The sequence below is a fragment of the Arachis stenosperma genome, chromosome 3, assembly GCF_014773155.1.
Source record: "Arachis stenosperma cultivar V10309 chromosome 3, arast.V10309.gnm1.PFL2, whole genome shotgun sequence".
Classification (NCBI taxonomy): domain Eukaryota; kingdom Viridiplantae; phylum Streptophyta; class Magnoliopsida; order Fabales; family Fabaceae; genus Arachis; species Arachis stenosperma.
Window position 1 is genome coordinate 19,517,127 of NC_080379.1, and position 27,439 is coordinate 19,544,565.

The 27,439-nt window shown below is 38.9% G+C and overlaps 1 non-coding gene across 1 annotated transcript; it reads left to right on the forward strand.

Moving 5' to 3' along the window:
* The first annotated feature begins 7,329 nt into the window (after positions 1 to 7,329).
* LOC130972590 (small nucleolar RNA R71) lies at positions 7,330 to 7,437 on the forward strand. The gene has a single exon (XR_009083750.1). It is a non-coding gene; the product is annotated as a small nucleolar RNA R71 (small nucleolar RNA).
* The last annotated feature ends 20,002 nt before the right edge of the window (positions 7,438 to 27,439 follow it).

Genomic DNA, 27,439 nt, shown 5'->3' on the forward strand with positions numbered 1-27,439 from the left:
TCTCAACTACATCCAAATAGTTGGGCTATTGTTCGTTATTTTAAACTCCTATGCTCGTTTTTAGACATTCCACCTTCTCTTAGGGCTTTCTTCTATTTTTTCACTTTGATGGTTCCCTTTAGATCACAAGGATATGGTTCGTTTTCTTTCAAAGTGTCCCAAACAGAAGAATTTTTAATCTGTTTGAAGAGTCTTACCACGAAATTAAAGAAAAAATTTTCAAAGTTAAAGGGGTTGAGGGTACAACTCATTTTTCATGACTTTGGAAGGTGGAAAAAATTTAACTTATACTAAAATTTCAACGTGTATTTTCTGAAAATCTGAGTTAGTGGTGATAATGCTACCGAACTTGTGAGTATTAACATGTTAATATTGCTGTGGAACGAACGTCCTCTTAGTTTGAGAGACATTATAGTAAATGAGCAAGCTGCTTGGAATGCTATTAGTAAGTGATGAGCGGATATTTTATACGCTTTTTGGCATCATTTTCATATAGTTTTTAGTATGTTTTGTTTAATTTTTATTAAGTTTTCATAGGTTTTAGTGTTAAATTCACATTTTTAGATCCTACTTTGAGTTTGTGTGTTTTTGTACAATTTCAGGTATTTTCAAGCTGAAAATGAGGAACTGGAGCAAAAGTCTGATTCAGAGACAGAGAAAGCACTGCAGATGCTGTCTAGATCTGACCTTCTTACACTCCAATGAGATTTTTTGGAGCTATAGATATCCAAATGGAGCTTTCTCAACGGATATGGAAAGCCGACTTCCAGAGCTTTCCAGCAATGTATAATAGTCTATACTTTACTTCAAATTAAAAGGCCCAAAACTGGCGTCCAACGCCAGCCTCCTGCCCCATTCCAGGCGTCCAGCGCCCAAGGAGAATAGACCAGCGTCCAAACGTCCAGAGAGGACCCCCTAGCCAGCGTTCAATGCCCTAGAGGCCTCATAGCACGTGAATCTCATCAAAGCTCAGCCCAAACACTCACCAAGTGGGCTCCAGAAGTGGTTTTTAGCACTAAAAGATTGTTTTATCCTTTCTTATGTAATTGGTGCACGAAATTGTGATCAATACTTTTCAAAACATAAACAATCCCTAGTAATGGCTCCAAAGACTTGGTGCTCAATACCATGGCATAAACACAACTTCGCACAACTAACCAGCAAGTGCACTGGGTCGTCCAAGTAATAAACCTTACGCGAGTAAGGGTCGATCCCACGGAGATTGGTGGTATGAAGCAAGCTATGGTCACCTTGTAAATCTCAGTCAGGCAGACTCAAATGGGTATAGTGATAAACGAATAAAGTAATAAGATAAAGATAGAGATACTTATGTATATCATTGGTGAGAGCTTCAGATAAGCGTATGAAGATGCCTTCCCTTCCATCTCTCTGCTTTCCTACTGTCTTCATCCAATCCTTCTTACTCCTTTCCATGGCAAGCTTGTGTAGGGTTTCACCGTTGTCAGTGGCTACCTCCCATCCTCTCAGTGAAAATACGTCCCTGATGCTCTGTCACAGCATAGGCTAATCATCTGTCGGTTCTCAATCAGGCCGGAATAGAATCCAGTGATTCTTTTGCGTCTGTCACTAACGCCCCGCCCTCAGGAGTTTGAAGCACGTCACAGTCATTCAATCATTGAATCCTACTCAGAATACCACAGACAAGGTTAGACCTTCCGGATTCTCTTGAATGCCGCCATCAGTTCTTGCCTATACCACGAAGACTCTGATCTCACGGAATGGCTGGCTCGTTTGTCAGGCGATCAACCATGCATCGTGCAATCAGAAATCCAAGAGATATTCACTAAGCCTCAAATGCTTGTAGAACAAGAATGGTTGTCAGTCACCTTGTTCATAGGTGAGAATGATGATGAGTGTCACAGATCATCACATCCATCAAGTTGAAGAACAAGTGATATCTTGGACAAAGAACAAGCGGAATTGAATAGAAGAACAATAGTAATTGCATTAATACTCGAGGTACAGCAGAGCTCCACACCTTAATCTATGGTGTGTAGAAACTCCACCGTTGAAAATACATAAGAACAAGGTCTAGGCATGGCCGAATGGCCAGCCTCCCAAATGATCTAAGATAGCATAAAACTCAAAGATAGCTACCAAGATGAAAATACAATAGTAAAAGGTCCTACTTATAGAAAACTAGTAGCCTAGGGTGTACAGAGATGAGTAAATGACATAAAAATCCACTTCCGGGCCCACTTGGTGTGTGCTTGGGCTGAGCAATGAAGCATTTTCGTGTAGAGGCTCTTCTTGGAGTTAAACGCCAGCTTTTATGCCAGTTTGGGCGTTTAACTCCCATTTAGGTGCCAGTTCCGGCGTTTAACGCTGGAATTTCTGTAGGTGACTTTGAACGCCAGTTTGGGCCATCAAATCTTGGGCAAAGTATGGACTATCATATATTGCTGGAAAGCCCAGGATGTCTACTTTCCAACGCCGTTGAGAGCGCGCCAATTGGGCTTCTGTAGCTCCAGAAAATCCACTTCGAGTGCAGGGAGGTCAGAATCCAACAGCATCTGCAGTCCTTTTGAGTCTCTGGATCAGATTTTTGCTCAGATCCCTCAATTTCAGCCAGAAAATACCTGAAATCACAGAAAAACACACAAACTCATAGTAAAGTCCAGAAAAGTGAATTTTAACTAAAAACTAATGAAAATATACTAAGAACTTAACTAAAACTACCAAAAACATACTGAAAACAATGCCAAAAAGTGTACAAATTATCCGCTCATCACAACACCAAACTTAAATTGTTGCTTGTCCCCAAGCAATTGAAGATCAAATAAGATAAAAAGAAGAGAATATGCAATGAACTCCAAAAACATCTATGAAGATCAGTATTAATTAGATGAGCGGGGTTTTTAGCTTTTTGCCTTTGAATAGTTTTGGCATCTCACTTTATCCTTTGGAATTCAGAATGATTGGCTTCTTTAGGAACTCAGAATCCAGATAGTGTTATTGATTCTCCTAGTTAAGTATGATGATTCTTGAACACAGCTACTTTATTGAGTCTTGGCTGTGGCCCAAAGCACTCTGTCTTCCAGTATTACCACCGGATACATACATGCCACAGACACATAATTGGGTGAACCTTTTCAGATTGTGACTCAGCTTTGCTAAAGTCCCCAATTAGAGGTGTCCAGGGTTCTTAAGCACACTCTTATTGCCTTGGATCACAACTTTATTTCTTTCTTTTTCTTTCTCTTTTCTTTTTTTTTTTTTCGTTTGCCCCTTTTTTTTTGTATTCACTGCTTTTTCTTGCTTCAAGAATCATTTTTATGATTTTTCAGATCCTCAGTAACATGTCTCCTTTTTCATCATTCTTTCAAGAGCCAACATTCATGAACCACAATTTCAAAAGACATATGCACTGTTCAAGCATACATTCAGAGAACAAAAGTGTTGCCACCACATCAAAATAATTAAACTGTTATAAAATTCAAAATTCATGCAATTCTTTTCCTTTTCAATGAAGCACGTTTTTATTTAAGAAAGGTGATGGATTCATAGGACATTCATAACTTTAAGGCATAAACACTAAGACACTAATGATCATAAGACACAAACATGGATAAACATAAGCACTAAAATTCGAAAAACAGAAGAATAAAGAACAAGGAAATCAAGGAACGGGTCCACCTTAGTGATGGCGGCTCTTCCTTCCTCTTGAAGGTCCTATGGAGTGCTTGAGCTCCTCAATGTCTCTTCCTTGCCTTTGTTGCTCCTCTCTCATGATTCTTTGATCTTCTCTTATTTCATGGAGGAGAATGGAGTGTTCTTGGTGCTCCACCCTTAGTTGTCCCATGTTGGAACTCAATTCTCCTAGGGAGGTGTTTAGTTGCTCCCAATAGCCTTGTGGAGGAAAGTGCATCCCTTGAGGCATCTCAGGGATCTCATGATGAGAGGGGTCTCTTGTGTGCTCCATCCTTTTCTTGGTAATGGGCTTATCCTCATCAATGGTGATGTCTCCCTCTATGTCAACTCCAACTGAATAACAGAGGTGACAAATGAGGTGAGGAAAGGCTAACCTTGCTAAGGTAGAGGACTTATCCGCCACCTTGTAGAGTTCTTGGGCTATGACCTCATGAACTTCCACTTCTTCTCCAATCATGATGCTATGGATCATGATGGCCCGGTCTAAAGTAACTTCGGACCGGTTGCTAGTGGGAATGATTGAGCGTTGGATAAACTCCAACCATCCTCTAGCCACGGGTTTGAGGTCATGCCTTCTCAATTGAACCGGCTTTCCTCTTGAATCTCTCTTCCATTGTGCGCCCTCTTCACATATGATTGTGAGGACTTGGTCCAACCTTTGATCAAAATTGACCCTTCTTGTGTAAAGATGTTCATCTCCTTGCATCATAGGCAAGTTGAACGCCACCCTCACACTTTCCGGACTAAAATCCAAGTATTTCCCCCGAACCATTGTGAGATAATTCTTTGGATCCGGGTTCATACTTTGATCATGGTTCTTAGTGATCCATGCATTGGCATAGAATTCTTGAACCATCAAGATTCCGACTTGTTGAATGGGGTTGGTAAGCACTTCCCAACCTCTTCTTCGGATCTCATGGCGGATCTCCGGATATTCACCCTTTTTGAGTGAAAAGGGGACCTCGGGGATCACCTTCTTCAAGGCCACAACTTCATAGAAGTGGTCTTGATGCACCCTTGAGATGAATCTATCCATCTCCCATGACTCGGAGGTGGAAGCTTTTGCCTTCCCTTTCCTCTTTCTAGAGGTTTCTCCGGCCTTGGATGCCATAATGGTTATGGAAAAACGAAAAAGCAACGCTTTTACCACACCAAACTTAAAATGTTTGCTCGTCCTCGAGCAAAAGAAGAAAGAAGAGAGTAGAAGAAGAAGAAATGAGGAAGAGGGAGATGGTGGTGTATTCGGCCAAAGAGGGGGAGAAGTGTTGTTTAGGTTGTGTGAAAATGAAGGGGTTAAGAAGGGTTTATATAGGAGAGAGGGGAGATGAGGTTCGGCCATTATGGGTGGGTTTGGGTGGGAAAGTGGTTTGAATTTGAAGGGTGAGGTTGGTGGGGTTTTATGAAGGATGGATGTGAGTGGTGAAGAGAAAGATGGGATTTGATAGGTGAAGGGTTTTTGGGGAAGAGGTGTTGAGGTGATTGGTGAATGGGGGAAGAAGAGAGAGAGTGGTGGTGGGGTCCTGTGGGGTCCACAGATCCTGTGGTGTCAAGGAAAAGTCATCCCTGCACCAAATGGCATCAAAATTCACGTTTTGAGCCATTGCTGGCGTTAAACGCCGGGCTGGTGCCCATTCCTGGCGTTTAACGCCAGGTTCTTGCCCTTTTCTGGCGTTTAACGCCAGTCTGGTGCCCCTTTCTGGCGTTAAACGCCCAGAATGGTGCCAGACTGGGCGTTAAACGCCCAACTGCTAGGCTTACTGGCGTTTGAACGCCAGCAGCTTCTTCCTCTAGGGTGTGCTATTTTTCTTCCTGTTTTTCATTCTGTTTTTGCTTTTTCAATTAATTTTGTGACTTCTTATGATCATCAACCTACAAAATAAAATAAAATAACAAAAGAAAATATAATATTGGATTGCCTCCCAACAAGCGCTTCTTTAATGTCAGTAGCTTGACAGAGGGCTCTCATGGAGCCTCACAGATACTCAGAGCAATGTTGGAACCTCCCAACACCAAACTTAGAGTTTGAATGTGGGGGTTCAACACCAAACTTAGAGTTTGGTTGTGGCCTCCCAACACCAAACTTAGAGTTTGACTGTGGGGGCTCTTCTTGACTCTGATTTGAGAGAAGCTCTTCATGCTTCATCTCTATGGTGACAGAGGGATATCCTTGAGCCTTAAACACAAAGGATTCTCCATTCACTTGAATGATCAGTTCACCTCTATCAACATCAATCACAGCCTTTGCTGTGGCTAGGAAAGGTCTGCCAAGGATGATGGTTTCATCCATGCATTTCCCAGTCTCTAGGACTATGAAATCAGTAGGGATGTAATGGTCTTCAATCTTAACCAAAACATTCTCTACAAGTCCATAAGCTTGTTTTCTTGAGTTGTCTGCCATCTCTAGTGAGATTTTGCAGCTTGTACCTCAAAGATCCTTAGCTTCTCCATTACTGAGAGAGGCATGAGGTTTACACTTGACCCTAAGTCACACAGAGCCTTCTTGAAGGTCATGGTGCCTATGGTACAAGGTATGGAAAACTTCCCAGGGTCTTGTCTCTTTTGAGGTAATTTCTGCCTAGACAAGTCATCCAGTTCTTTGGTGAGCAAAGGAGGTTCATCCTCCCAAGTCTCATTTCCAAATAACTTGTCATTTAGCTTCATGATTGCTCCAAGGTATTTAGCAACTTGCTCTTCAGTGACATACTCATCCTCTTCAGAGGAAGAATACTCATCAGAGCTCATGAAAGGCAGAAGTAAGTCCAATGGAATCTCTATGGTCTCATTTTGAGTCTCAGATTTCCATGGTTCCTCATTAGGGAACTCAGTGGAGGTTAGTGCACGCCCATTGAAGCCTTCCTCAGTGGCGTCCACTTCCTCTCCATCCTCTCCAAATTCGGCCATGTTTATGGCTTTGCACTCTCCTTTTGGATTTTCTTCTGTGTTGCTTGGGAGAGTACTTGGAGGGAGTTCAGTAACTTTCTTGCTCAGCTGTCCCACTTGTGCCTCCAAATTTCTAATGGAGGACCTTGTTTCATTCATGAAACTTTGAGTGGTTTTAATTAGATCAGAGACCATGGTTGCTAAGTCAGAGGGGTTCTGCTTAGGATTCTCTGTCTGTTGCTGAGAAGATGATGGAAAAGGTTTGCCATTGTTAAACCTGTTTCTTCCACCATTATTATTGAAACCTTGTTGATGTCTCTCTTGATTCTTCCATGAGAGATTAGGGTGATTTCTCCATGAAGAATTATAGGTGTTACCATAGGGTTCTCCTAGGTAATTCACCTCTTCCATTGAAGGGTTCTCAGGATCATAAGCTTCTTCCTCAGATGAAGCATCCTTAGTACTACTTGGTGCATTTTGCATTCCAGACAGACTTTGAGAAATCAAATTGACTTGTTGAGTCAATATTTTATTCTGAGTCAAAATGGCATTCAGAGTATCAATCTCAAGAACTCCTTTCTTCTGACTTGTCCCATTGTTCACAGGATTTCTCTCAGAAGTGTACATGAATTGGTTATTTGCAACCATTTCAATGAGCTCTTGAGCCTCTGTAGGCGTCTTCTTCAGATGAAGAGATCCTCCAGCAAAGCTATCCAAAGACATCTTGGATAGTTCAGAGAGACCATCATAGAAAATACCTATGATGCTCCATTCAGAAAGCATGTCAGAAGGACATTTTCTGATCAATTGTTTGTATCTTTCCCAAGCTTCATAGAGGGATTCTCCATCCTTCTGTCTGAAGGTTTGGACTTCCACTCTAAGCTTACTCCATCTTTGTGGTGGAAAGAACTTTGCCAAGAAGGCATTGACTAGCTTTTCCCAAGAGTCCAGGCTTTCTTTAGGTTGAGAGTCCAACCATATTCTAGCTCTGTCTCTTACAGCAAAAGGGAATAGCATCAGTCTATAGACCTCAGGGTCTACCCCATTAGTCATGACTGTGTCACAGATTTGCAAGAATTCAGCTAAGAACTGATGAGGATCTTCCATTGGAAGTCCATGGAACTTGCAATTCTGTTGCATTAGAGAAACTAATTGAGGTTTAAGCTCAAAGTTATTTGCTCCAATGGCAGGGATAGAGATGCTTCTCCCATAGAAGTCGGGAGTAGGTGCAGTAAAGTCACCCAGCACCTTCCTTGCATTGGTTGCATTATTGTTGTTTTTGGCTGCCATGGGTTCTTCTTCCTTGAAGAATTCGTTCAGGTCCTCAACAGAGAGTTGTGCCTTAGCTTCTCTTAGCTTCCGCTTCAAGGTCCTTTCAGGTTCAGGGTCAGCTTCAACAAGAATGCCTTTGTCTCTGCTCCTGCTCATATGAAAGAGAAGAGAACAAGAAAATGTGGAATCCTCTATGTCACAGTATAGAGATTCCTTGAGGTGTCAGAGGAAAAGAGAAATAGAAAGAAGAAGGAGAAGAAGAATTCGAACTTTAATTAGATAAGGTTCGAATTGTGCATTGAGAAGGAGTGGTACTCCATAAATAGAAGGATGTGAGAAGGAGGGAAGTAATTTTTCAAAAATTAATTAAAATATTTTGAAAACATTTTTGAAAAACACTAATTGATTTTCGAAAATAAAAGTGGAAAAGAAATCAAGTGATTTTTGAAAAAGGATTTAAAATTAGAGGTTAAAAAGATTTGATTGAAAACTTATTTTTAAAAAAAATGTGATTGAGAAAAAAAATTTGATTGAAAAGATATGATTTGAAAACAATTTTAAAAAGATTTGATTTGAAAACATTTAAAAAGATTTGATTTTAAGAAATGATGACTTGCCTAACAAGAAAAGATATGATTCAAACATTAAACCTTTCTCAACAGAAAAGGTAACGAATTTGAGATGTTCAATCAAATCAATAATTGTTAGTAAGTATCTTTGAAAAAGGAAAGAAATTGATTTTGAAAACATTTGATTGATAAGATTTGATTTGAAAAAGATTTGATTTTGAAAAACTTTGAAAACTTGAAAAAAATTTGATTTGAAAAACAAAATCTTCCCCCTAGCACCATCCTGGCGTTAAACGCCCAGAATGGTATCCATTCTGGCGTTTAACGCCCAAAATACACCCTTTTTGGGCGTTAAACGCCCAACCAGGTACCCTGGCTGGCGTTTAAACGCCAGTCTGTCTTCTTCACTGGGCATTTTTGAATGCCCAACTTTTTCTGTATAATTCCTCTGCAGTATGTTCTGAATCTTCAATTCTCTGTATTATTGACTTGAAAAGACACAAATTGAAAATATTTTTGGATTTTTAATAATAAAGAATAATCAAAATGTAACTAAAATCAAATAACAATACATGCAAGACACCAAACTTAGCAGTTTGTATACTACTGACACCAATGAGAATGCATATAAAACACATAGATACTCAAGTCAATAGAATTCAAAGATCAAAACAAAGAAATACATGTATGGATTCGAAAAATATAACAAAAACATGCAATTGACACCAGACTTAAGGTGGGACTCCAGACTCAAACAAGAAATATTTTTGGATTTTATGAATTAAAATTTTTTTTTTGTGTTTTTCGAAAATTAAGTGAAAACATCAAAATTCTTAATGAGAATTCCAGGAATCAGTGCAATGCTAGTCTAAGACTCCGGTCCAGGAATTAGACATGGCTTCACAGCCAGCCAAGCTTTCAAAGAAAGCTTCGGTCCAAAACACTAGACATGGCCAAAGGCCAGCCAAGCCTTAGCAGATCACTGCTCCAAAAGCAAGATCAACAAGCTCTTGTGATGATAAGTTGAAACCTCGGTCCAATGAAATTAGACATGGCTTTACAGCCAGCCAGATTTCAACAAATCATCATGAAACTCTAGAATTCATCTTCAAGAATTTCGAAAAAAAATAAATGCCTAATCTAAGCAACAAGATGAACCGTCAGTTGTCCATACACAAGAACAATCCCCGGCAACGGCGCCAAAAACTTGGTGCACGAAATTGTGATCAATACTTTTCAAAACATAAACAATCCCTAGTAATGGCTCCAAAGACTTGGTGCTCAATACCATGGCATAAACACAACTTCGCACAACTAACCAGCAAGTGCACTGGGTCGTCCAAGTAATAAACCTTACGCGAGTAAGGGTCGATCCCACGGAGATTGGTGGTATGAAGCAAGCTATGGTCACCTTGTAAATCTCAGTCAGGCAGACTCAAATGGGTATAGTGATAAACGAATAAAGTAATAAGATAAAGATAGAGATACTTATGTATATCATTGGTGAGAGCTTCAGATAAGCGTATGAAGATGCCTTCCCTTCCATCTCTCTGCTTTCCTACTGTCTTCATCCAATCCTTCTTACTCCTTTCCATGGCAAGCTTGTGTAGGGTTTCACCGTTGTCAGTGGCTACCTCCCATCCTCTCAGTGAAAATACGTCCCTGATGCTCTGTCACAGCATAGGCTAATCATCTGTCGGTTCTCAATCAGGCCGGAATAGAATCCAGTGATTCTTTTGCGTCTGTCACTAACGCCCCGCCCTCAGGAGTTTGAAGCACGTCACAGTCATTCAATCATTGAATCCTACTCAGAATACCACAGACAAGGTTAGACCTTCCGGATTCTCTTGAATGCCGCCATCAGTTCTTGCCTATACCACGAAGACTCTGATCTCACGGAATGGCTGGCTCGTTTGTCAGGCGATCAACCATGCATCGTGCAATCAGAAATCCAAGAGATATTCACTAAGCCTCAAATGCTTGTAGAACAAGAATGGTTGTCAGTCACCTTGTTCATAGGTGAGAATGATGATGAGTGTCACGGATCATCACATCCATCAAGTTGAAGAACAAGTGATATCTTGGACAAAGAACAAGCGGAATTGAATAGAAGAACAATAGTAATTGCATTAATACTCGAGGTACAGCAGAGCTCCACACCTTAATCTATGGTGTGTAGAAACTCCACCGTTGAAAATACATAAGAACAAGGTCTAGGCATGGCCGAATGGCCAGCCTCCCAAATGATCTAAGATAGCATAAAACTCAAAGATAGCTACCAAGATGAAAATACAATAGTAAAAGGTCCTACTTATAGAAAACTAGTAGCCTAGGGTGTACAGAGATGAGTAAATGACATAAAAATCCACTTCTGGGTCCACTTGGTGTGTGCTTGGGCTGAGCAATGAAGCATTTTCGTGTAGAGGCTCTTCTTGGAGTTAAACGCCAGCTTTTATGCCAGTTTGGGCGTTTAACTCCCATTTAGGTGCCAGTTCCGGCGTTTAACGCTGGAATTTCTGTAGGTGACTTTGAACGCCGGTTTGGGCCATCAAATCTTGGGAAAAGTATGGACTATCATATATTGCTGGAAAGCCCAGGATGTCGAATTTCCAACGCCGTTGAGAGCGCGCCAATTGGGCTTCTGTAGCTCCAGAAAATCCACTTCGAGTGCAGGGAGGTCAGAATCCAACAGCATCTGCAGTCCTTTTGAGTCTCTGGATCAGATTTTTGCTCAGATCCCTCAATTTCAGCCAGAAAATACCTGAAATCACAGAAAAACACACAAACTCATAGTAAAGTCCAGAAAAGTGAATTTTAACTAAAAACTAATGAAAATATACTAAGAACTTAACTAAAACTACCAAAAACATACTGAAAACAATGCCAAAAAGTGTACAAATTATCCGCTCATCAGTAATCCCTAGTTATTATCTTAGTATTTAAAGAACTTTTACACCTCTCATGAGGGGGGACGCAAAACCTTACACCAAATTTTTTTTATCATTATATTCTCCATCAGTATGAGTTTCTAAACCTTCTAGGTTGAGAGGAGGAGCCCTGCTGAGTTCTATGAATTAATAAAAGTATTACTGTTTCTCTTCAATCCGTGTTTGATTCAATTCTAAGATGTATATTCGTTCTTCAACATGATGAATGGGATGATCCATGACAATCAGCTCCGTTCTTCATACTAAGACTGCGTGCCTGACAACCACCCGTGTCTTCTTGGGTTCGTGTGGATACGTGACTGGAAAGCATTGAACCGCCAGCTTGATTATACATCTCTTAGACGACTAATCCATGACTTCGTTGGGGACTTCTCGAGACACCAGTTCAACTGAGGTATGGGGAGATTAGGGTCTTTGTGGTAGAGGCTAGAACCCAAAGGAGCAATGGTGTACGAAATCGTGAGTTCACACTTTTCTCACAACTACACGCAACTGACCAGCAAGTGCAATGGGTTGTCCAAGTAATACCTTATGTGAGTAAGGGTTGATCCCACGGAGATTGACGGCTTGAAGCAAGCTATGGTCATCTTGTAAATCTCAGTCAGGCAGATTCAAATGGTTATAAGGTTTTGATGATTACAAACGAATTTAAAACATAAAATAAGATAGAGATACTTATGCAGTTCATTGGTGGGAATTTAAGATAAGCATATGGAGATGCTTTGTTCCCCCTGAGCCTCAGCTTTCCTATTGTCTTCATCCAATCATGCATACTCCCTTCCATGGCAAGCTGTATATTAGGGGATCACCGTTGTCAATGGCTACCATCCATCCTTTCAGTGAAAATGGTCTGGCTACGGGTTATGTAGGGCTAATCATCTGTCGGTTCTCGATCATGTCAGAATAAGATCCGATGAACCTTTTGCACACTGTCACTGGGCCCAGCACTCGCGAGTTTGAAGCTCATCACAGTCATCCCATCCCAGATCCTACTCGGAATAGCACAGACAAGGTTTAGACTTTTCGGATCTCAAGAATCTGCCAATTGATTCTAGCTTATACCACAAAGACTCTGATCTCACGGAATGGAAGGCTCTGTTGTCAGGAGAGGCAACCATGCGACATGGACCAGGAGGCCAAGAGATATACATTCAAGCTTGTTTTTAGGTAGAACGAAAGTGGTTGTCAGGCACGCGTTCATAAGTGAGAATGGTGATAAGTGTCACTTGATCATCACATTCATCATGTTGAAGTGCGAATGAATATCTTAGAACAAGAATAAGCTTGAATTGAATAGAAGAACAATAGTACTTTGCATTAATTCATGAGGAACAGCAGAGCTCCACACCTTAATCTATGATGTGTAGAAACTTCACCGTTGAAAATACATAAGAACTCCATGCCTCCCAAATAACATGAAACAATCAAAAAAGGGTTCAAAGACCTGATCCCAAGATCAAAGATGATCAAAAGATGCAAATTCAATAGTAAAAGGTCCTATTTATAGTGAACTAGTATCCTAGGATTTACAGAAATAAGTAAATGTTGCAGAGATCCACTTCCGGGACCCACTTGGTGTGTGCTTGGGTTGAGCATTGAAGATTTCACATGTATAGGCTTTTCTTGAAGTTAAACGCCAGCTCTAGTGCCAGTTTGGGCATTTAACTCTAGCTTTTATGCCAGTTTTGGGGTTTAGCGACAGAAAAAGGTCTCTGACCGGCGTTTTGATGCCAATTTAGGCCATCAAATCTCGGACAAAGTATGGACTGTCATACATTTCTGGAAAGCCCAAGATGTCTACTTTTCAACGCAATTGAGAGCGCGCCAATTGAGCTTCTATAGCTCCAAAAATCTACTTCGAGTGCAGGGAGGTCAGAATCCAACAGCATCTTCAGTCCTTTTTCAGCCTCTGAATCAGATTTTTGCTCAAGTCCCTCAATTTCAGCCAAAAAATACCTGAAATCACAGAAAAATACACAAACTCATAGTAAAGTCCAGAAATGTGATTTTTGGATAAAAACTAATAATTATATACTAAAAACTAACTAAATTATACTAAAAACTACCTAAAAACAATGCCAAAAAACGTATAAATTATCCGCTCATCACAACACCAAACTTAAATTGTTGCTTGTCCCCATGCAACTGAAAACAAAATAGAATAAAAAGAAGAGAATATACAATGAATCTTACAATATCAATGAAATTTAGTCCCAATTAGATGAGCGGGGCTAGTAGATTTTTGCTTCTGAACAGTTTTGACATCTCACTTTATCCTTTGAAATTCAGAATGATTGGCATCTATAGGAACTCAGAATTTAGATAGTGTTATTGATTCCCCTAGTTCAGTATGTTGATTCTTGAACATAACTACTTTATAAGTCTTGGCCGTGACCCTAAGCATCTTGTTTTCCAGTATTACCACCGGACACATAAATGCCACAGACACATAACTGGGTGAACCTTTTTAGATTGTGAGTCAGCTTTGCTAAAGTCCCCAGTTAGAGGTGTCCAGAGTTCTTAAGCACACTCTTTTGCTTTGGATCACGACTTTAACCACTCAGTCTCAAGCTTTTCACTTGGACCTGCATGCCACAAGCACATGGTTAGGGACAGCTTGATTCAGCCGCTTAAGCAAGGATTTTACTCCTTTCGGCCTTCCTATCCATTAATGCTCAAAGCCTTAGATCCTTTTTACCCTGGCCTTTTGGTTTAAAGGGCTATTGGCTTTTTCTGCTTTCTTTTTCTTTCTTCTCTTTTTTTTTCTTTTTTTTGGCCACTTTTTCTTTTTCACTGCTTTTTCTTGCTTCAAGAATCAATTTCATGATTTTTCAGATTATCAATAACATTTCTCTTTGTTCATCATTCTTTCAAGAGCCAACAATTTTAAAATTCATAAACTTCACTATAAAAAATATGCACTGTTCAAGTATTCATTCAGAAAAACAAAAAGTATTGCCACCACATCAAAATAATTAAACTAATTTCAAGATAAAATTTGAAATTCATGTACTTCTTGTTCTTTTGTAATTAGGAACATTTTTCATTTAAGAAGGGTGAAGGATTTATGGGACATTCATAGCTTCAAGGCATAGACACTAGACACTAACGATCATGTAATAAAGGCACAACCATAGACAAATATAAAGCATAAAAATCGAAAAACAGAAAAATAAGAACAAGGAAATCAAAGAATGTGTCCACTTTAGTGATGGCGGCTAGTTCTTCCTCCTGAAGATCTAATGGAACGCTTGAGCTCCTCTATGTCTCTTCCTTGCCTTTGTTGCTCTTCCCTCATGGCTATTTGACCCTCTCTAATTTCATGGAGAATAATGGAGTGCTCTTGGTGCTCCATCCTTAGTTGCTCCATATTGGAACTCAAATCTCCCAAAGAGGTGTTGAGTTGCTCCCAATAGTTGTGTGGAGAAAAATGCATCTCTTGAGGCATCTCAGGGATTTCTTGATGAGGGACTTCCTCATGCTCTTGTTGAGGTCCGTGAGTGGGCTCTCTTATTTGCTCCATCCTCTTTTTAGTGATGGGCTTGTCCTCTTCAATGAGGATGTCTTCCTCTATGACAATTCCAGCTAAATTGCATAGGTGACAGATGAGATGAGGGAAGGCTAACCTTGCTAAAGTGGAAGGTTTGTCAGCAACCTTGTATAGTTCTAGAGGTATGATCTCATGAACTTCCACTTTCTCTCCAATCATGATACTATGGATCATGATAGCTCGATCCACAGTTACTTCGGACCGGTTGCTAGTAGGAATAATAGAGCGTTGGATGAACTCTAACCATCCTCTAGCCACAGGTTTAAGGTCATGCCTTCTCAATTGAACCGGCTTGCCTTTGGAGTCTCTTTTCCACTGAGCCCCTTCCACACATATGTCCATGAGGACTTGGTCTAACCTTTGATCAAAGTTGACCCTTCTAGTGTAGAGGCGTGCATCTCCTTGTATCATTGGCAAGTTGAATGCCAACCTTACATTTTCTGGACTGAAGTCTAAGTATTTCCCCCGAACCATTGTGAACCAATTCTTTGGGTTCGGGTTCATACTTTGATCATGGTTTCTAGTGATCCATGCATTAGCATAGAACTCTTGAACCATTAAGATTCTGACTTGTTGAATAGGGTTGGGGAGAACTTCCCAACCTCTTCTTTGAATCTCATGTTGGATCTCCGGATACTCATTCCTTTTGAGCATGAAAGGGACCTCAGGGATCACCTTCTTCTTGGCCACAACTTCATATAAGTGGTCTTGATGGATCTTTGAGATGAATCTCTCCATCTTCCACGACTCGGAGGTGGAAGCTTTTGCCTTCCCTTTCCTATTTCTAGAAGTTTCTCCGGCCTTAGGTGCCATAAATGGTTATGGAAACACAAAAAGCAATGCTTTTTCCACACCAAACTTAAAAGGTTTGCTCGTCCTCGAGCAAAAAAGAAAGAAGTATGGAGAGGAAGAAGAAATGGAGGAGAAGGAGGGTGAAGAAAGGTTTGGCCAAGGAGAGAAAAAGTGTATATGATGTGTGAAAATGAAGGAGTGACGAGGGGTTTATATAGGAGTGGAAGAGAGGAGTGTCCTTGTGTGAGGGTTGGGTTGGGAGGGAAAGTTTTTGAATTTTGAATGGTGGGGTAGGTGGGGTTTTTGGGAAAGAGTAGGTTGATGTGAGTGGTGAAGAGGTGATAGGGAAGAGAGATGGAGGTGATTGGTGAAAGGTATTTGGGGAAGGGTATTATTGGAATGTGTGAAGAAGAGAGAGAGAGTGAGTTAAGGTAGGTGGGGATCCTGTGGGGTCCACAGATCCTGAGGTGTCAAGAATTTCTCATCCCTGCACCATTCTGGCGTGTAAACGCCCTCTGAGTGCAAATCCTGGCATTAAACGCCAGGTTACTGCCCATTTCTAGAGTTTAACGCCAGCTTTTCTTCCCTTTCTGGCATTTAATGCCAGCTCTGTGCCCTTTTCTGGTGTTAAACGCCAGTCTGGTGCCCCTTTCTGGCGTTAAACGCCCAGAATGGTGCCAGACTGGGCGTTTAACGCCCATTCTGCTACCCTTACTTGCGTTTAAACGCCAGTAAGCTCATCCTCCAGGGTATGCTGTTTTCAATGCTGTTTTTGATTTTTGCTTTTGTTTTTGTGACTCCACATGATCATCATCCTAAAGAAAACATAAAATAACAATGAAAAATAGAAATTCAACATAGATAAGTAAAAAATGGGTTGCCTCCCAACAAGCGCTTCTTTAATGTCAATAGCTTAACAGTGAACTCTCATGGAACTTCACAGATACTCAGAGCATGGTTGTGGCCTCCCAACACCAAACTTAGAGTTTGAATGTGGGGGCTTGGTTTGACTCTGTATTGAGGGAAGCTTTTCATGCTTCTTCTCCATGTGTACAGAAGGAGATCCTTGAGCCTTAAACACAAGATAGTCCTCATTCACTTGAAGGACTAGCTCTATTCTGTCTACATCAATCACAGCCTTTGCCGTGGCTAGGAAGGGCCTTCCAAGGATGATGGATTCATCCTCATCCTTCCCAGTATCTAGGATTATGAAATCAGCAGGGATGTAAATGTCTTCAACCTTTACCAAGACATCCTCTACAAGTCCATAAGCCTGTTTTTTTGATTTGTTTGCCATATCTAGTGAGATTCTTGTAGCTTGTACCTCAAAGATCCCTAGTTTCTCCATTACAGAGAGTGGCATGAGGTTTACACTTGACCCCAGGTCACACAAAGCCTTCTCGAAGGTCATGGTACCAATGGTGCAAGGTATTAAGAACCTTCTGGGATCCGGTTTCTTTTGAGGTATCTTCAGCTGAGCCAAAGCATTTAGTTCATTAATGAGCAATGGAGTTTCATCCTTCCAAGTCTCATTACCAAATAATTTGGCATTCAGCTTCATGATTGCTCCTAGATACTGAGCAACTTGCTCTTCAGTAGTAACTTCATCTTCATCAGAAGAAGAATATTCTTCAGAGCTCATGAATGCTAATAGGAAGTTTAGTGGAATCTCTATGATCTCTAGATGAGCCTCAAATTCCTTTGGTTCCTCAGGTGGGAACTCCCTAGTGGTCAGTAGACGTCCCACGAGGTCTTCCTCACTGGGGATCATTGCCTTTCCCTCCTCTACAGGTTCGGCCATGTTGGTCGTGGTTATAGCCTTGCACTCTCTCTTGGGATTTTCTTCTGTATTGCTTGGGAGAGTACTAGGAGGAGTTTCAGTGACTCTTTTACTCAGCTGACCCGCTTGTGCCTCCAAATTTCTTATGGAGGACCGTGCCTCAGTCATAAAACTGAGGGTGGTCTTAGATATATTAGAGACTATATTTGCTAAGCTAGAGATGCTCTGCACAGAATTTTCTGTCTGTTGCTGAGAAGATGATGGTAAAGGCTTGCTATTGCCAAACTTGTTTCTCCCACCATTATTGTTATTGAAGCCTTGTTGAGGCTTCTATTGATCCTTTCATGAGAAATTTGGGTGACTCCTCCATGAAGAATTGTAGGTGTTTCCATAGGGTTCTCCCATGTAATTAACCTCTTCCATTGCAGAATTCTCAGAGTCATAAGCTTCTCCTTCAGAGGAGGCTTCTTTGGTACTACCAGATGCAGCTTGCAATCCAGTCAGATTCTGAGAAATCATATTGACTTGCTGAGTCAATATTTTGTTATGAGCCAATATAGCATTCAGAATATCAATCTCAATAACTCCTTTCTTTTGAGTTGTCCCATTGTTCATAGGATTTCTTTCAGAAGTGTATAAGAATTGATTATTTGCAACCATTTCAATGAGTTCCTGGGCTTTTGCAGGCATTTTCTTCAGATGAATAGATCCACCTGTATAATTGTCCAATGACATCTTGGATAACTCAGACAGACCATCATAGAAGATACCTATGATGCTCCATTCTGAAAGCATGTCAGAAGGACACCTTCTGATAAATTGCTTGTATCTTTCCCAAGCTTTATAGAGGGATTCACCTTCCTTCTATTTTAAGGTTTGAACTTCCACTCTAAGCTTACTCATCTTTTGAGGTGGAAAGAATTTAGCTAAAAAGGCATTGATCAGCTTTTCCCAAGAGTTCAGGCTGTCTCTAGGTTGTGAGTTCAACCATATACTAGCTCTGTTTCTTACAGCAAAAGGGAAAAGCACAAGTCTATAGACCTCAGGATCAACTCGATTGGTCTTAACAGTGTCATAGATTTGCAAAAATTAAGCCAAGAACTGATGAGGATCTTCCAATGGAAGTCTATGAAACTTGCAATTTTGTTGCATCAGAGAAACTAATTAAGGCTTAAGCTCAAAGTTGTTTGCTCCAATGGCAGAAATAGAGATGCTTCTCCCATAGAAGTTGGGAGTTGGTGTAGTAAAGTCACCAAGCACCTTCCTTGCATTGTTGGCATTATTGTTATTTTCGGCTGCCATGTCTTCTTCTTTTTCGAAAATTTCTGTCAGGTCTTCTCCAGAGAGTTGTGCTTTAGCTTCTCTTAGCTTCCTCTTCAGAGTCCTTTTAGGTTCAGGATCAGCTTCAACAAGAATGCCTTTATCTTTATTCCTACTCGTATGAACGAGAAGAAAATAAAGAAAGTATGGAATCCTCTATGTCACAGTATAGAGATTCCTTGATGTGTCAGAGGAAAAGAAGAATAGAAGGATGGGGTAGATAAAGAAGAATTCGAACATATAAAGTGGGAAGAGGGTTTGAATTATTAAGAGAGGAGGAGTGTTAGTGATTAAATAGAAAGAGATGAGAGAGAGAATTTTCGAAAATTTTTAAATAAAATAAAATTAGAGTTTAAAACAATTAGTTAATTAAAAAGAATTTTGAAAAACGATGTTAGTGATTTTCGAAAATTAAAGAGAGAAAAGTAGTTAGGTGGTTTTGAAAAAGATAAGAAATAGTAAGTTTTGAAAAGATAAGAAGTTAGAATAAGATTTTGAAATTAGAATTTAAAAAGATGTGATTTGAAAAAGATATGATTTAAAAAGATATGATTAAAAAGATATGATTGAAAAACAATTTAAAAAAAATTTGATTTTTAAAATTGATGACTTGACTAACAAGAAATTAAAAGATATGACTCTAAAATTCAAATATTGAACCTTTCTTAACAAGAAAGTAACAAACTTGAAATTTTGAATCACAACATTAATTGTTAGCAAGGATTTTCGAAAATATTAAAAGAAAAATGAAAAAGATTTGATTTTGAAAAAGATATGATTGATATGAGAGGATATGAAAATGATAATATATTGAAAAATTAGTTTTAAAATTTGAAAAGTTGAAAAAGATTTGGATTGAAAACAAAATTTCCTCCTTGGTGTTATCCTGTAGACCTCCTTGGGCGTTAAACGCCCAGCCAGGTATCCTGGTTGGCATTTAAACGCCAGAAATCCTTCCTTACTCGGCGTTTTGAACGCCCATCTTTTTCTCCGTGATTCCTTTGTTGTATGTTTTGAATCTTCAATTCTCTGTATTATTGACTTGAAAAGACATAATTTTGAAATTTTTGTTTTTTTGAATTTTTTTATGATGAGAGGGAAAACAACAGAATGAAATTAAACATGAAAAACTAAGATCAAAACAAGGAATGCATGCAAGAACACTTTGAATGTCAAGATGAACACCAAGAACACTTTGAAGATCATGATGAACATCAAGAACATATTTTTGAAAATTTTTAAGAAAAGAAGGACATGCAAGACACCAAACTTAGAAATTTTCTTACTAGAGACACTAACAATTTGAGAATGCACATGAGAAATAACAAAAGACACAAAACAAGAGAATTTAAAGATCAGACAAAGAAAATCATCAAGAACAACTTGAAGATCAATGAAGAACATAATGCATGAGTTTTTGAAAAATTTTTTAGGAAAAATTAAAAACATGCAATTGACACCAAACTTAAAAATTGACTCTAGACTCAAACAAGAAACACAAAATTTTTTTTTGATTTTATGATTTTATAAATTTTTTTGTAATTTTTTTCGAAAATTATTTTGAAAAAGAAAATAAGAAACTCAAAATTTTTAATAAGAATTCCAGGAATCATGCAATGTTAGTTTAAAGCTTCAGTCTAAAAAGATTAGACATGGCTAACCAAGCTTCAGCAGGACATTACATGCAACAGCCAAATTGATAGGAATAAACTAGCTCCTGTGATGATAAAAGCATTGGTGGACGAAATTGTGATCATCAATATTGGCTCTTTGGTATGTGCATCTGTTAACTCAGCACTTTCTTTCCACAACTTCGCTCAACTAACCAGCAAGTGTACTGGGTCGTCCAAGTAATAAACCTTACGTGAGTAAGGGTCGATCCCACAGAGATTGTTGGTATGAAGCAAGCTATGGTCATCTTGTAAATCTCAGTCAGGCGGATAGTAATTGATTATGGATTTTCGGAAAATATAAAGAGATACTAAATTAAATAATAAAGGATAGAAATACTTATGCAAATTAATGGTGAGAATTTCAAATAAGCGTATGGAGATGCTTGTTCCTATTGAATCTCTGCTTTCCTACTGCTTTCATCCAATCCTTCTTACTCCTTTCCATGGCAAGCTGTATGTAGGGCATCATCGTTGTCAATGGCTATATCCCATCCTCTCAGTGAAAAAGGTCCAAATGCTCTGTCACAGCACGGCTAATCATCTGTCGGTTCTAAATCAGGTTGGAATAGAATCCCTTGATTCTTTTGCGTCTGTCACTAACGCCCAGCCTTCAGAAGTTTGAAGCTCGTCACAGTCATTCAATCCCAGAATCCTACTCGAAATACCACAGACAAGGTTAGACTTTCTGGATTCCCATGAATGCCGCCATCAATTCTAGCTTATACCACGAAGATTCTGATTAATGAATCCAAGAGATATGCGCCCGGCCTAAGGTAGAACGGAAGTGGTTGTCAGTCACGCGCGTTCATAGGTGAGAATGATGATGAGTGTCACGGATCATCACATTCATCAAGTTGAAGTGCAACAAATATCTTAGAATAGTAATGAATCGAATTGGATAGGAAATAATAGTAATTGCATTGAAACTTGAGGTACAGCAGAGCTCCACACCCTTAATCTATGGTGTGTAGAAACTCCACCATTGAAAATTCATAAGTGAAAGGTCCAGGCATGGCCGAATGACCAGCCCCCAAAACGTGATTAATAGTCTCCTAAGATGAATAATAAAATAAAACTGAGACCAAAGATGACTAATACACTAGTAAAAAGTTCTATTTATACTAAACTAGCTACTAGGGTTTACAAAAGTAAGTAATTGATGCATAAATCCACTTCCAGGGCCCACTTGGTGTATTTTTGGGCTGAACTTGATCTATCCACGAGCTGAGGCTTCTCTTGGAGTTGAACGCCAAGTTGTAATGTGTTTTGGGCGTTCAATTCCGGTTCGTGACGTGTTTCTGGCGTTTGACTCCAGACAACAACATGGAACTGGCGTTGAGCGCCAGTTTATGTCATCTAATCACGAATAAAGTATGAACTATTATATATTTCTGGAAAGCTCTGGATGTCTACTTTCTAAAGTCATTGAGGGCGCGCCATTTGGAGTTTTTTAGCTCCAGAAAATCTATTTCGAGTGCAGGGAGGTTAGATTCCAACAGCATCAGCAGTCCTTTGTCAGCCTCCTATCAGAGTTTTGCTCAGGTCTCTCAATTTCTGCCAGAAAATACCTAAAATCATAGAAAAACACACAAACTCATAGTAAAGTCCAGAAATGTGAATTTAGCATAAAAACTAATGAAAACATCCCTAAAAGTAACTAGATCATACTAAAAACTACCTAAAAACAATGCCAAAAAGCGTATAAATTATCCGCTCATCACAACACCAAACTTAAATTGTTGCTTGTCCCCAAGCAACTGAAAATCAATTAGGAAAAAAAAAAGAGAATATACTATAAATTCCAAAATATCAATGAATATTAATTCTAATTAGATGAGCGGGACTTGTAGCTTTTTGCTTCTGAACAGTTTTGGCATCTCACTTTTTCCTTTGAAGTTTAGAATGATTGGCTTCTATAGGAGCTTAGAATTTTAGATAGTGTTATTGATTCTCCTAGTTAAGTTTGTTGATTCTTGAACACAGCTACTTTTATGAGTCTTGGCCGTGGCCCTAAGCACTTTATTTTCCAGTATTACCACCAGATATATAAATGCCACAGACACATGACTGGGTGAACCTTTTCAGATTGTGACTCAGCTTTGCTAGAGTCCCCAGTTAGAGGTGTCCAGAGCTCTTAAGCACACTCTTTTTGCTTTGGATCACGACTTTAACCACTCAGTCTCAAGCTTTTCACTTGGACGTGCATGCCACAAGCACATGGTTAGGGACAGCTTGATTTAGCCGCTTAGGCCTGGATTTTAGTTGCTTGGGCCCTCCTATCCATTGATGCTCAAAGCCTTGGATCCTTTTTACCCTTGCCTTTTGGTTTTAAAGGCTATTGGATTTTTCTGCTTGCTTTTTCTTTTTCTTTCTATTTTTATATATTTTTTTTCACTGCTTTTTCTTGCTTCAAGAATCAATTTTATGATTTTTTAGATCATCAATAACATTTCTCTTTGTTCATCATTCTTTCAAGAGCCAACAATTTTAACATTCATAAACAACAAGATAAAAAATATGCACTGTTCAATCATTCATTCAGAAAACAGAAAGTATTGTCACCACATCAATATAATTAAACTAAATTCAAGGATAATTTCGAAATTCATGTACTTCTTGTTCTTTTGAATTAGGAACATTTTTCATTTAAGAGAGGTGAAAGATTAATGGAATTATTCATAACTTTAAGAAATAGTTACTACATACTAATGATCATGAAGTAGAGACACAAAACATAAATAGACATGAAGCATAAAAATCGAAAAAACAGAGAAATAAGAACAAGGAATGAGTCCACTTTAGTGGCGTCTTCTTCTTGAAGGACCAACAATGTCCTTAAGCTCTTCTATGTCCCTTTCTTGCCTTTGTTGCTCCTCCCTCATTGTTCTTTGATCTTCTTATCCTCAGTTGCTCCCAATAATTGTGTGGAGGAAAATGTATCCCCTGAGGTATCTCAGGGATTTCTTGATGAGAGAATTCCTCATGCTCTCTTGATGTGTAGTCAAATGCTCTATTACTGAGCTATGGACCCTTGAGATGAATCTCTCCATCTCCCTTGACTCAGAGGTGGAAGCAATTGTCTTCCCTTTTTCTTCTTTTTTTTTGAGGTTTCTCTGGCCTTAGGTGCCATCAATGGTTATAAAAAAGAAAAAAGCTATGCTTTTACCACACCAAACTTAGAATGTTGCTCGCCCTCTGATGAGCGGATATTTTATACGCTTTTTGGGGATAATTTCATGTAGATTTTAGTATGTTTTAAGTAGTTTTTAGTTAAATTTTATTAGTTTTTAGGCAAAAATCATATTTCTGGACTTTACTATGAGTGTGTGTATTTTTCTGTGATTTCAGGTATTTTCTGGCTGAAATTGAGAAAGCTGAGCAAAAATCTGACTTAGGCTGAAAAAGGACTGCTGATGCTGTTGGATCCTGACCTCCCTGCACTCGAAATGGATTTTCTGGAGCTACAGAAGTCCAATTGGCGCGCTCTCAACGGCGTTGGAAAGTAGACATCCAGGGCTTTCCAGCAATATATAATAGTCTATACTTTGCGCGAAGATAGACGACGTAACTTGGCGTTGAACGCCAAGTTCATGCTGCTGTCTGGAGTTTAACGCCAAGAAAGGCCTCTACTCGTGGATAGCTTTAGTCTCAGCCCCAGCACACACCAAGTGGGCCCCAGAAGTGGATTTCTGTACCAATTATCTTAGTTTACTCATATTCTGTAAACCTAGGTTACTAGTTTACTATTTAAACAACTTTTAGAGAATTATTCTGTACCTCATGACATTTTTAGATCTGAATTACATACTTTTGACGGCATGAGTCTCTAAACTCCATTGTTGGGGGTGAGGAGCTCTGCAGCGTCTCGATGATTTAATACAATTCCTTTGTTTTCTATTCAAACACGCTTGTTCTTATCTAAGATGTTTATTCGCGCTTAATTATGAAGAAGGTGATGATCCGTGACACTCATCACCTTCCTCAATCCATGAACGCGTGCCTGACAACCACCTCCGTTCTACATCAGATTGAATGAATATCTCTTAGATTCCTTAATCAGAATCTTCGTGGTATAAGCCGGATTGATGGCGGCATTCATGAGAATCCGGAAAGTCTAAACCTTGTCTGTGGTATTCCGAGTAGGATTCTGGGATTGAATGACTGTGACGTGCTTCAAACTCCTGAAGGCTGGGCATTAGTGACAGACGTAAAAGAATCAATGGATTCTATTCCAACCTGATTGAGAACCGACAGATGATTAGCCGCGCTGTGACAGAGCATAGGAACGTTTTCACTGAGAGGATGGGAAGTAGCCATTGACAACGGTGACACCCTACATAGAGCTAGCCATGGAAGGAGCCTTGCGTGTGTTGAAGGATTTCAAGGAAGAGTTGAAGTCAAAGGACAAAGCATCTCCAAAACTCCAACATATTTCTCATTACTGCACTACAAGTAACGCTTTTATTCTCCATTATTAAAGTAATAACTATTTATTTTATGCCCTTTTTCTTTATTAAAATACGAGGCTAAAGAATCCTATTGGTATCCTGACTAAGACAAATAAAATAAACATTGATTGCTTCAAGCCAATAATCTCCGTGGGATCGACCCTTACTCACGTAAGGTATTACTTGGACGACCCAGTGCACTTGCTGGTTAGTGGTACGAGATCATAAAAAATTTTGATTTTGATATTAAGATTAAGATTTCGTGCACCAAGTTTTTGGCGCCGTTGCCAGGGATTATTGAGTTTGGACAATTGAAGGCTTATTTTATTTCTTAGATTAGGAATAATTCCTTTTTATTGTTATAGAGTCATCAAATTCTGATAGGATAGTTTCTTTTCAAAAATTTCTTTTCAAAAATATTATTTTTCTTTATTAATTGTTAATTTTTCGTGAGTTTTAGTGTCTTATTCTAAGTTTGGTGTTAATTGCGTATTTTACAATTTTCTTCAAATTTTCGAACTTGTGTTCTTTGTTCTTCATTGATCTTCAAGTTGTTCTTGATTATTTTTCTTGTTTGATCTTGAGTTTTTCTTGTTTTGTGTCTTTTCTTATTTTTCTTGTGCTTTTTCAAAACATTAACTTTCAAAAATTATACTTTTATCCATAAAAATAACACATCTTTAAAATACATTACATTTTTAGCTCAGTTGGTTATAGCGGGGGTTTATGTTCTTAACAATTGGGCACCTTCTTTTTAAAATCATTTTTCAAAAATAATTTTTCTTGATTTAATCTTGTGCCAAACTTTAAGTTTGGTGTTTTCTTCTTAATCTTTCTTTAATTTTCGAAAACTTGTCTTGATTTTCTAAAAATCTTAAGTTTGGTGTTATTTCTTGTGTTCTTGGTGTTCTTGTGAATCTTCAAAGTGTTCTTGAGTTTTTCTTGTGTCTTGATCTTAAAATTTTTAAGTTTGGTGTTCCTTGGCGTTTTCCCTCCAAAAATTTTCGAAAATAAGGAGCACTAGATCTAAAAATTTTAAGTCTTGTGTCTTTTGTGTGTTTTTCTCTTTCATTATAAAATTCAAAATTCAAAAAAAAAAAATATTTTTCTAACTAATTTTGAACTTTTTTTTTCCAAAAATTTTATATAAAAATTCAAATTTCAATTTCAAAGTATTTCCAATTTCTTTTATTTATTTCGTTTTTTTTATTTTATTTTTAATTCAAAAAAAAATATATATATATATTTATTTTTCACAAAATATTTTCAAATTTTTATATATTCCATTTTTATTTATTCCACAACTATAAAATAAATAATCATCCCTTGTATTCCATCATGGAAGCAAGTAGGAATGAACAGTCCAAGAGGACTCTGGGGTCATATGCTAACCCCACTACTGCTTCATATGGGAGTAGTATCTGTATACCCTCCATTGGAGTTAGTAGCTTTGAGTTGAATCCTCAGCTTATTATCATGGTGCAGCAAAACTGTCAGTATTCTGGTCTTCCACATGAAGAACCTACAGAGTTTCTGGCACAATTTTTGCAAATTGCTGACACAGTACATGATAAAGAAGTGGATCAGGATGTCTACAGATTATTACTGTTTCCATTTGCTGTAAAAGATCAAGCTAAGAGGTGGTTAAATAACCAGCCTAAGAACAGCATAAAAACATGGAAACAGCTGTCAGAAAAATTCCTGAATCACTATTTCCCTCCCAAACGGATGACACAGCTAAGGCTAAGCATCCAAGGCTTCAAACAAGGAGATAATGAATCTCTTTATGATGCCTGGGAGAGATACAGAGAGATGCTAAGAAAATGCCCCTCTGAAATGTTTTCAGAATGGGTGCAATTAGACATCTTCTACTATGGGCTTACAGAAAAAGCTCAGATTTCTCTAGACCACTCAGCTGGTGGATCTATACATATGAGAAAAACAATTGAAGAAGCTCAAGAGCTTATTGATACAGTTGCCAGAAATCAAATCTGTACCTAAGCAGTGAATCTTCCATGAAAGAAGAAGCTAAAACAATAATGCAGAACTCAGTCCAGTGGATCGGCTAATGAATTCAACAGCAATTAGATTTTCTAACTCAGCAGCTAGCCGAATTCAAGGAAACTACAGGAAACAAGAATGGCTAACAGGAATATGGAAGTACAATTAAAGCAGACAGAAAAGCAACTGTCAAAACAATAACAGAAGAATGCCAGCAGTTCAATTAAGAAGTGGGAAAACATTAAATACCTCACTTCAAAGCAGCAGGAAAACCAAGAAATGAACAAGTGGATACTCAAATCCCTTTGAGGACAGTCAGAGCCAGAGAGGAATAAAGCTGGCGCTGAACGCCATGCTCATTCCTGGCGTTCAACGCCAGAAACAAGCATGAATCCGGCGTTGAACGCCCAAAGGGAGCAGGTTCTGGCGTTCAACGCCAGTAACAAACAAGGAAGTGGCGTCTAACGCCACTCCAGCTCTCACCACTGGCATTCAAATGCCAGTGGGGAATCAGTCACATACAAGTGCTGACCT